Raw genomic sequence first — 12486 nt, 5'->3', positions numbered from 1 at the left:
TAAGTGGGGCTTCCAGGACATTTGGTCTGAGAGTCTGACGCCAAGTTAATCAAAGGTCCTGACTCTCTCCAAATTTGCCTCACCAAGTGGAAGATGGCTCCTAAATGATTTGTGGGGGTTGAATGTCATGAACTTTGTTTTTGTGGCATTAATGGTCAGTCCCCGGGAATCACAGAAAGTTTTAAATCTGTTAAGCAACCTTTGTAAGCCTGCTGGGGTCTTTGACACCAATAAGGTGTCGTCAGCGAACAAGAGCGTCGGTACTTTGTCGCCCGTGAGGGTGGGTGTGTGTGCCGGATCTTCTTTGAGCAAGCAAACCACCCGTTCATGTAAAGAGAGAACAGGGTGGGTGCTATGACACATCCCTGGCGGACTCCTCTGTTAACAGGGATCCACTCCGTCAGTTGGCCTTGTGATCCCCACCTCACCTAGGCATAGTTGCCCTCATGAAGCCTAATCAATAGATTAAGAATAGGAGGGGGAATGCCCATATCTCTAAGCACTAGCCACAGGTTGTTCCTAGGTATGAGGTCAAACGCAGTCTTTAGGTCGATAAATGCGAGGTAAAGACTGCCCTTGCCAATCGTCACTGTTTTCCAGTATATTAAAAACAACCTAAACACCTGGTCATTCGTTCCTGTGCGGGCCCTAAAGCCAGCTTAGTACTGGGAAAGAATGTCTTCATCTTCTGCCCAATTTAGAATTCTTTGCAGCAGGACTCTACCGAAGACCTTTTGCATTACGTCTATCAAACTAATTAGTCTATAGTTTGAGGGGTCTTCTCTTGGTCCCTTCTTGTAGATTGGTACTACCTCGGCACCTTTACAGGATTATGGTATTGGGCTTCCACTGGCTATTGTGTTAGCAAAAAGAAGAATAAAGTGTGCCCGGTTAATGACATCTGCTAGGAAGAGGTCTCCAGTGAGGCCGTCCGAGCCAGCTGCTTGTAATGATCGCGGAGGATGTTCTGCAGGAGCGTCCGGAGCCTTGGAGAAAAGTCCGCAGTCGTCCCCCACGTTCCTCCGACTCTATCAAACTCTAGAGTGCGGAGAACCCGCTGGGTAAAACAGGGAAACAAAACAAGGATAGGTGGGGGGACAGGTAGGTCTTGACAGATGATCCTGGCAGGAGGAACAGCAGGGCCTTGATGGATCTTGGCAGGAAGAACGATAGGGCCTCCCAGCTGTAACACAAAGTTGGTTATAGGAATATCAATGTACCACTACCCTTGACCTTTCTACTCTTCAAACACCAGGAACCTACCAAGGTTATCGCTAGCCGCTCTGGTAACAGTCTGCGTGAATATCTGTGTATCACTCTATACGAAACACCTTTGATGAGTCCCAAGAGTAGTACTTAATCTCCCTATGCGTGAGTAGTCACTTTTAGGGCTGCAAAAAACAGATAAGTAGGAATCATGAACAAAAGAAGGCTAATATTCCACACACTCTTATAAGAATTTAGGAAAGACAGGTACCGTGCTTCTTATGAAGGACTATGGGAAACCTAACCCACTGCTCAATGGTCCTCGCAGTAATCACCACCTGATACGTGCTCAGGAGAACTTAGGGTAGGGATACGATGCGGAGAGGCTTATTCTTGGCATAAGCAAAGGAGGTAAGGATACGAAATAAGCAAGTGAGGTAAGGATACGTAATACGTGCTAAAAACAAAAAGTAAGACTCCAACCATTCACAAAGACTTGGAGTCGCCTTAACAGCAGGCTACACACGACAAAACACAAGCCTGGTAAGGCACTAGTCCGGAATCAGCAAGAGGAGCAGCGATGGAAATGGGGACTCACGAACCACCTACCAACCTCTGGCTCCAACGAAAGGAGCGACGAGTGGAATGGGGACCCCCGTACTTCAAACTAACAGGCAGACCTTACTTGGAAAGTACTTCGACTGCCTCCACACCAATCAGAGGAAAAGGGCGCAACTCGCGCAGCCGCTTCTGAGGACACAACAACGCCAGCGCCACGCTTCACCAGGACCATCAGCGGGACCAACACAGAAGCCGGGACTCGTCCGCTGCAACTCGTCCGCGACTCGAAAACGGGAAACAGGAAATACGTCAATCGGAAGTCAGGCATAAACCTACGGGACGGAAATGGGGCTAAGTGCAAGAACGCGAAGCAGCGTTTGCACGCCCTTCGCCCTTTAAATACTCTCTGCTCTCAGGGGCATGACCATGGGGCATGACACTGCTTTGGCGGGCACAATTTTCTTGATGGCAACTTCGATTTCACCCAGACAAAAGTAATCGCCATTGTTGTCAGTACTCAGTACTAGGCGACTCAAGAGATGTATAAAGCTCCTCAAGCATCCCAGTCCCCAGTGTGGGTTATAACTTCTCAAAGTGATCATACCAGGATTGACGTGGGATATGATTTGGAAGTGGACGCTCAGACATCCTGTTGCCCTGTGAGACTAGGGTCCAAAATAAGTTGTTATTCTTGGCTAGGCTTGCTTCTTTAAGTTCCTGCCAATGTGACTCGTCCAGAGTGGTCTTTGCTTGGCGAAGAGCTGCTCTATAGTTTTTCCTGGCCATCCTGATCAAAGGGCAGTTGTTATCTCTGATTGCTTTGGCTAGAAGCTGCCGTTTTTCCCTGCAGTCTTTCGTATACCACGGGTTGGACCCTTTAGTCGGTACACTGGGCTTATTGCCCATACTCGAGGCTGGAAAGTAAGCACTTACTCGGTCCACTGTGTGAGAGTGGACATTTAAGACATCTATCGGTCCCCTTGTATCTGAGACTACAGCCTGTAGTGCTGACGTGCTAGAGGCTAAGGCTTGCCGAATTCCAGCGATTTTGGTTACCTGGAGTGCACTCTTGGGCCACTTCAAAAATCTTTTACAGTTAGAAGGGGCAACTTCTTTAGCTAATATTACGTTTTGAAAACTCTCAGCATGACTAAAGACTGGCTACAGTGGTTTCATGTAAAGGCAGAGGGGATTATGATCACTTTCAGTAGTGGTGCCAACTTTCATAACTATAAGGTCTGCCCATAGCTTTACATCAAGTAGGATATAATCTATCCTTGAAGGGCAACCAACTCTGTTGTAGGTGTTAGCACCCTGCCTGTCTGATGGTGTTCTCCCATTTATCGCCCTCAGACCAAATTCCACCGTGAGAGCGTTAAGTTAGAGAACTAGCTGGGTCCATCTTTTAACAGGGGTTAGGTTGAGCAGGGCGGTGGAACATTTGTTGTCAAACTTCTCAACCCCCTGAAAGTCCTCAGTATCCAGGGGTTCGAAGCTACAGTTGAAGTCTCCTGTGACCACGATACTAGAGTGAGACGGACAGCTAGTTAGAGCTTCTTCTAAGACTGTGACTATAGGCGAAGGTCTACCCCTTTGGTCCCCCTTATGTAGACATTAAACAAGTTCAGGGTTCCCCCTCCTCTCAGTCCCCTGATAGTAAGTCTTAGGACATCCGGACTTGAACTTGGGTGCAAAGTAATTCGGCAACCCAGGGCAAGACTCTCCCAAATAATCAGACCCCCTGATGGACACCCTTTCCCCGTGGTGTTTGCAGGGTAATGGAAACACATGTATCCTGATTTGTACTGGGGTACCAAGCTCCAGGTCTCCTGGAAAATACATATATCAATGCCCTCAATAAGTTTGTTCCAATGGGGAATTGCCAGTTTATTTTTCAAGCCTGCAACATTCCAGGATATTAGTTTCACTTGATGGTTTGAGGCATCTCCTAGTATAAGACTATTATTTGAGGTACATTGACTGTGCGGGGCCAGGAGATTGGGCTATGCCCGGGAGTCTGGAGGTAGTATGACTTCAATTTCCTGAGCCCTTCGAGTAGTGGTTAAAGAACCACTCAAGATCATATCCCCCTCATATCTGTCTTTCGATGGTTCAGGATCCGTGCTTAAGGGTGTGGTGGCATGTTGGATGGGCTTATTGCTAGAAGGTATAGAATGTAGTCAATCGATAGCCTCTAGTGTGGTTCCTGTGTTTGGTGATGTCAATGACTGCATGGTGGGTTGGTTGCCCTGTATTGCTAGTGGGAATCGCCTAAACTGTATGGAGGATGTTTCGGGAGAGCAAGTGCGATATTCTAAGGCAAGAAGATTGTCAGCCAGGTCAGCCCTGCTAATAGTGAGCTCAATACAGTTGAATGGTTGGGATGGAGACGTACATCTCTGAGCCCTGGTGATATCGTCCTGTTTTATTGATCGACAGCCCCTAATATGGCGAATCCAATGAATAGCTTTGTTGGTCAAGGAGAATTCATTTTCAAGGCTACTCTTGGGGCCAAGCTTGGGGACGTTGACCATATAGATTTTAGGAAGATGGGACAGATAGGAGGTTTCTGGTCGGTTTGACTGGTGCTGTATCTTGGGTAAAGGGCGCTGGTTAGTACAGGTTGCAGAAGTCACTGTACTGTAAAGATACTTAGAGGCCCTACTTTTGATGTTGCTCGGGTGATTAACGGTGGGGTAGCGTGAGGTATGCCTATGGGAAGAGCTTGCAAGGGGTGGTGATAGTACATCATGTACAGGAATAACCCTCTTCACAATAGGTGCCATGTGTGGCTCATCGGATTGTTGGTTGTGTTCTATTTGGCTATTTGCACGCAACTGGCTGGGCAGTTCCTTATTTAATATCAATTTGACCAAAATAGACAGATCCATAATCATAGATTTCAGAGACCCTATCTCTTGTCTAAGCGTGTTAATAAGCTGATGTGTTTCCTGCGATTCTGTAATATGGTCATGGTTGGGTCTAGCGCTATGCATGGGTGGTGACTGAGGCGGTGCCTCACCTGGCTCGTTAGACACATCCACCAGTGGTAAAAACCTGTTTGTACAGGGAACTGCGATTTCCAACTGGGAGTCCATGGTATTGATGCTAGGGGGAGAAAGGAGAAGATTAGGAATCCTTGCAGGGTCTGCCTGCATTTGTGATGGTGTCTCTTTGTTAGGTGTAGTGGCTCCCCTACGGGGGAGTTTCCGTAACATGGCTGGAATAGTGTTTGGGCATGGTGTATTTAATGTTCTGTGCTGGCGCTGTGGGGAGGGTAGGCCTGGGATGTTCTGTGTAGTTCGTTCAGCCTCACGGATTCCTTCGCACTCACTAATGAGGGTGTCTATACGATCCAACACGCAGTTACTACCTGCGTGTTTAAGTGACTTCCTAGCCTTCTTCTCCTTGTGCGCCCAAACATTACCACTGCCTCCCCTCCCAGCACCCTCCATTGATTTCCTTTTGGCCATAACTATGCAAATATAACACAATTAGTGGTATCAGGATGGAAATGTAACAAGTTGGGTAAATCTCGAGAAGCGAATTAGAGGATAAAGTCAAAAAAATAGATGGTGCTGGTAGGTTGATAAATTTAGAGCCCTTCTTATAGTACCAGGTGAGGGGTATCGTCAAGTTCTCTACCTATAAACTCCCCCGATATGATTATAAAGGTTCGCACAGTACCTTAGATAACTGGAATGGTTCTGTGACAACGATAAAAACCAGGTAAAAGGGAGGTGGCCTTGCCCTGCCTCTTCCTGCCAATGACAGACAAGGATGGGCCCGCCCTTGGCCCGGGCTTTGCCCGTGGGTGTCCCGCGCTGCGGAAGCCCCCTCCTGATTTTCAAGTGCCTCCCGGCACTGTGATTGGCTGTGGGCTGGCGGCTCCGGCCGCGGAAGAAAGCCAGCAGGCAGGCGGCGGCTGTCAGCGGGACCCGTGCTGCGGTAGCCCGCTCCTGATTTTCAAGTGCCTCCTCACACTGTGATTGGCTGTGGGCTGGCGGCTCTGGCTGTGGAAGAAAGCAAGCAGGCAGGCGGCGGCTGTGAGCGGGACCCGCGCTGCGGGTGCCCGCTCCTGATTTTCAAGTCCCTCCTGGCACTGTGGTTGGCTGTGGGCTGGCAGCTCCGGCCGTGGAAGAAAGCAAGCAGGCAGGCGGCGGCTGTCAGCGGGACCTGCGCTGCATGAGCCCACTCCTGATTTTCAAGTGCCTCCTGGAACTGTGATTGGCTGTGGGCTGGCGGCTCCAGCCGCAGAAGAAAGCAAGCAGGCATGCTAAAACTAGTGGTCGATAGCCAGTTCCACAGAGGCAGAAATGTATGGGGTGGATTGCTATGTTTACTTTGGTTTTGAGTCCAACTTTGTTAATGTGCTGTGCAGTGGCTGCTACTGTACACTCAGGGTACCAGTAGCTCCAACACATTCTTGATTTGCCTCAATGTCATTTTATTGTTGGCTGTGGGTGCCCAGGGTGGGAGGAAGTTGGGATTAACAGAGTGTTCCCATCACATTTTTCTGGTCTGACATTTAGAGAGGGGGGGCTGACTTTTTCTAGGGGGAGTCACAGTGCTAGATCCCCATTAGTGTTATATGAAATTTCTGTTTGGGGCGCTGTTTCTTGAAAGTTTTGGTGTCCTGGAATTGGGTGGCTTGGGGGGCAGGCCATCTCCGGGTTGGCTGTTGTTACAGTCCCCACAGTTACAGTTGGTTGAGTGGTGAATGTTTTATTTCCACTCCCTGACTTCTGATTTTCAGCGGGGGACTTGTGGATACGGTCCTTGGCACTTGACGCTGTTTCCGCTCCATACTACCCCTTACTGCTGTCAGCTCTATATCTTAGAGGCCGTCCTTCCAATTATATCTTTGACACACCCCTGTCGATGGGTATGTTTACTTGATCCCATGGACATCTACTGGGTAAAACACCACGACACTTCGGGGCATATCAACAAGGGCTTTATCTCTGCTTTTTTGGCTTTAACCCCTTCGCCGCGGCGGGAATTCCGCCGCGGCGCGGGGGGGTGCGGGGGGGCAGCGCGGCGGGCCTGTGCTCATGACGGAGCCGCTCCGTCATGAGCCACAGTTGAGCTGTGCTCATGACGGAACGGTTCCGTCATGACTCCGCCCATTTGCGTTGTCGCCCCGCACAGGCGGGGAAACAGCGCCGCGCAGGCGGAGCGGCCGCCGACAGGATTGCCATGACGGAACCGTTCCGTCATGAGCACACGGCAACCGTGGCTCATGACGGAACGGTTCCGTCATGAGCAGGGAAGGGGTTAAAAGCCAAAAAAGGAGAGATAAAACTAGCGCCCTATCAACAACAGGGTGCTAACATGCAAATTTGCATGTTAGCACCCTTTTACTCTACGCTTCCCCTTGCATCTCTAATGAGATGCAAAGGGGGCGTTCCAGAGTAAAATAATAGGAGAAAGGTCGCTAAGCGACATTTCTCCTATTATCAAGAATGTCGCTAACCCTGTTAGAGACAAAAAAAGCAGCGCTAACCGCGGTTAACGCTGCTTTTTTACGTCTGGTATTTTTCAGACTTAGCCATGATATCCTATGGAAGGAGGATATCATGGCTAAGTTTGCCTGTCCCTATCAACAAGGTAACGTGAGATTATCGCTGTGTTTCCAGCGATAATCTCACGTTAGCCTGTTAGCGTGAGGATTTTTATCGCTATTGAGATAAGCGTTGCTAATAGCACGCTTTCTCAGCGTTAAAAATTCACGCTAGCCGGCGATAATTATCCTAGCGCTAAGTGCGCTTCGAGATAATTATCGTCGGTTGTTGTTGATATGCCCCTTCATTTCCCCGTTCTTTCTAGCTCCTCTAGTGCTGAGAGTGGTGGGGTAGCCTATTGGGAATTAAACAGAGATGCCGGATGCAGCTGGGATGCTCACATTGCTCTCCCTTATTGTTAATGGTCTTTCCTACTATGTGAAGTGCAAAAAAGTGCTATCCTTCCTTGGGCATCTCAAACCCCACATTGTATTGATCCAGGAAACTCATTTGACAGGATAGGAGTAGGACAGATTAAGCAGGCAGTGGGTGGGGCAGGTGCTCTACGCAGCAGGCTTCCTCACAGACTGCCCCCATTAGTCGCCGGACCAGAGACGTGGCAATGCTCTTTCATTAGAACTTACCACGCTGCATCAAACCTCGTTGACGAAGAAGGTAGATACGTGCAAAACACATACCTCACTGCCGGCTCTGTCCACACCCCGGTTGGTGATAAATCCAATATCTTAACCAAACGTGCTAGACTGTTTTTATTCTTTGGGTGGTCCGAGGTGGTGGTGGTGTGGGGGGGGGGGAGGTTACATGAATGTTGTAATTGATCCAATTATTGATAGAACTGGGAAGCCTGAGATTATGTATGGTAGGGGTTGGTGTCACATTCATGACCTGATATCAGACTTTGCTTTGGTAGATCCCGAGGTTACTGTATCCAAGAGAGAGCGATTACACCTTCACATCTTGCACCCAGAGAGATGACTTACTTGCATCAGCGGCCACTTTGAGACATGTAAGGGAGGCATGAAATATACCAGGGGGAGTCTTGGACCATGATATGACAGGTCTCACACTCAATCTCTGCATGGTCGCAATCCCTCCAACTCAGTGGTATATGACCACAGGGCCTATCAACAAGCCCAGGCGTTAAAATTATCACCGCTTTAGCATCCGTTTTCGGGCGAAAAGTGGCGAAAATGTTAACGCCCTATCAGCATGGACACGCTAACGCGTGAATCCATGCCTTAAAGCCCATATCCTTTGCGCCTTGCCTCCCATCGCTAATGAGATGCGAGGTAGGCGTTCCCGTCTGGAATCCAGCGAAAATAATCGCTAACACGGCTTCCCCCAATTAACAATGAAATCACTAAGCCATCTAGCGACATAAAAAGTAGCGCTAACCGGTTATATCGCTGGTTTCTTACGCCTGCTATTTTTCCTACTTAGGCATATATATCATGGGAGGTGGATTGTTAAATTAAGTCGACATCTCCATATCTACAATGTTTCCCCTAACGTGGTTTTTTATCACTGGAATTCCTGCGATATTGCTGCTTTCCGCCGCTATTGCCGGGATTTCTATCGCCTCGGCGATGCACGTTGGTAAAAGTGCGCTAACCGGGCAATAGAATCCGGCGATAGATGGCGTTAGGAATGTGCACGTTAAAGGCGGCCAGCGATAATTATCGCTGCCGCTTGTTGATATGCCCCCACATTTCTTTACAAGGACCCTGAGGCTCAATGATTGCACTCCCTGGTTCAATGTTTCATGGACAAAATGTAAGCTCTGCCCAGTCGATATCAATGTTGATGGGCAGGGAAGGCATGTTTCCGGGACGAACTGATGAAAACTTTGGCAGTGGCCAAAAGATGACTGAGTGGAATTGTCTAAAATCACTAAACCCCTGATTGCTCCTCTCTTATATAAGGTCTTTCGGAAAACACTTAATACTGGTAGTCTCCCTCCTGATGTTAATTGTTCTCATTCCTAAGCCAGACAGAGACCACCTAGAATGTGCCGCCTACAATCCAATTTCTCTCATCAATGAGGACACCAAAATCTTGGCAAGTCGACTACAGAAATGTTTTACAACTTTAGTTAATTTGTCCTGGGTTGAACTTCCACTACTCATCAGACTTTTATCCAATAAGTCAAGGTCGATGAGGATTTGAAGGTACTTCTTCTACTGGGCGTCAAGAAGGAATTTGATGGAGTGGAATGGGGTAAGTTCTTCGCACTATGGTTAGAATGAGTTTTGGTTCTAATTTTCTGAAGTGAGTACAGAGCATGTATTGGAACCCAGAAGCAGTGAACAGTTCCGAGGGCTTCACCTCCTCAGTTCCCGAAAGGAAGCAGTACGTGGCAGGGTTGCTCTCTGTCCTTAATACTATTTATTCTTGTACTAGAACTACTGGACATAACGCTTTGCTAGGAGGAGGAGATCCCTGATGTAAGGACAGCGGCGGGAGAACATAAAGCTTTTTCTATGCAGACAATGTTTTCTTAACACAATTGCATCCCTGGACACCAAAACTGGTGGTCCCGATTGATCTTTTCTCAGGGTTCTTGGGTTATCGCATCAACCGGTCCAATGTGAAGCCCTACCCTGAAACGCATCTTCACAACACCAGCCTGACTGAGGGACTTACCGTTTCAATGGAAACCTCGGCGCTTGAAGTACCTGGCAATCTATGTCAACAGAGCCCTGGTGTATATTGTACATGACAATATATCCCCACTGACAGAGAAGGCAATGGCAGATTTTAAGAGATGCGAGCATATACAATTCTCTCTATGGGGGAGGGTACAGGTGGTGAAAATGAACATTGCACCTAGGTTGAAGGTTCTCAGGCTTTACACTGTTACAGGAATGGGGGTCTTGCAATTGCCTCATGTGGATAGCTCATCAGCTCACTCCCTAGGTTTACATGATAAACACCTCCCCGGCGACACCATTGTGGCTCCCACTAGAGCGTCCTCTTTTAGGCACAGAAGATGATTTGGCAGTATGCTACTCCAAATCCATTAAAGGACATGGACATGTGGGAGTCAATCCCATTTTACAATCCTCTCAGGAAGCATGGCAAAGCGTGCATGCCCAGATAGGTGTATCAGCATATTTGCATGTGAAGTAACCTCTATTGCATAATGCAGAAGTCACTATAGGTCCAGGAAGAGGTGAGCTGGACTATATAGAAGGGTAATGGTATAAACCATGGGGCAGATTTGCAAGGAACTGACGCATCTGCACAGATGCGTCAACTTCCTTGCGCCAGTGCCAAATGTCTTTGCGACACCATGGATGCACTCTATTTACAATACAGTGCTCCATGGCCCAAGGATTAACAGATGCGTCAGACATACTGACGCATCTGTTGGCACAAAAGTGATGCATCGCTGGAGTTGCTCATGAAAGTGACGCAACTCCAGCAATGTGTCACACAGATAGGTGAGTCCCATATAAAAAGCCATGCGTCATTCCTTACACCTGGTCTGAGCAGGCGTAGGGATTTTGACGCAGTGAAGGCATAGAGTGAAGCAGTGAAATGTTGTAATTTTCACTGCATCAGTTCTACGTGGCTGTTTGGATGGGAACACCTAGCCTCTATACATTATACCTGGTGCAGGTATAATGTGATGCAGGGCTTGACAATGTGACGCATCTCCCTAGATGCGTCATGTTGTAAATTGGCAGCATTGTTTGTGCTACGGTTGCATCAAAAAAAGTGAAGCAATGGCAACGCAAGGAGGCACAAGGGGGATGTATGACGTTACAACGCACACTATTACAACGCATGCACTTACAACGCATTTTTTACAACGCATAATCCATTACAACGCATGACATTACAACGCATGACACTACAACGCATTTTTAAAAAAATACCTTTACAACGCACTACCATTACAACGCATACTACCTTTACAACGCATACCATTACAACGCATAATATTAAATTACATTTAAGGTAAGTATTAGATAGTATAGGGGTAAAAATTACTATTCTAACTCGAGGGGGTGCAACAGTAGGGTAAGTGTTGGATAGTGTAGGGGTAAAAATTACTATTCTAACTCCAGGGGTTACAACAGTAGGGTAAGTGTTGGATAGTGTAGGGGTAAAAATTACTATTCTAACTCCAGGGGTTGCAACAGTAGGGAAAGTGTTGGATAGTATAGGGGTAAAAATTACTATTCTAACTCCAGGGGGTGCAACAGTAGGGTAAGTGTTGGATAGTATAGGGGTAAAAATTACTATTCTAACTCCAGGGGGTGCATCAGTAGGGTAAGTGTTGGATAGTATAGGGGTAAAAATTACTATTCTAACTCCAGGGGGTGCATCAGTAGGGTAAGTGTTGGATAGTATAGGGGTAAAAATTACTATTCTAACTCCAGGGGGTGCATCAGTAGGGTAAGTGTTGGATAGTATAGGGGTAAAAATTACTATTCTAACTCCAGGGGGTGCAACAGTAGGGTAAGTGTTGGATAGTATAGGGGTAAAAATTACTATTCTAACTCCAGGGGGTGCATCAGTAGGGTAAGTGTTGGATAGTATAGGGGTAAAAATTACTATTCTAACTCCAGGGGGTGCATCAGTAGGGTAAGTGTTGGATAGTATAGGGGTAAAAATTACTATTCTAACTCCAGGGGGTGCATCAGTAGGGTAAGTGTTGGATAGAATAGGGGTAAAAATTACTATTCTAACTCCAGGGGGTGCATCAGTAGGGTAAGTGTTGGATAGTATAGGGGTAAAAATTACTATTCTAACTCCAGGGGGTGCATCAGTAGGGTGAGTGTTGGATAGTATAGTGTAATATTATGCGTTGTAATGGTATGCGTTGTAATGGTAGTATGCGTTGTAATGGAATGCGTTGTAAAGGTAGTTTTTAAAAATGCGTTGTAGTGTCATGCGTTGTAATATCATGCGTTGTAATGGATTATGCGTTGTAAAAAATGCGTTGTAATGGTAGTGCGTTGTAAAAGTTGCGTTGTAAAGGTTGTTCCCCGCCGTGTAAGTATCACCTCTCGAATGCACAAAGATGTAACTAGAGAGATGCTGTGTCTTATGTATCTGTAAGGACTTTGAGTGTACCGTCTCTTGGTTATACTCGCTTGTATAGAGCATACTTTGTCCCAAACCACATCTAATGGGTTGAGGCAGTGGTGGGAATCCCGACTTACAACCGCTTTTGATGATGGTG

This window comes from Triturus cristatus, chromosome 7 (assembly GCF_964204655.1).
Source record: "Triturus cristatus chromosome 7, aTriCri1.1, whole genome shotgun sequence".
NCBI lineage: Eukaryota > Metazoa > Chordata > Amphibia > Caudata > Salamandridae > Triturus > Triturus cristatus.
This window is presented reverse-complemented; position numbering follows the sequence as displayed.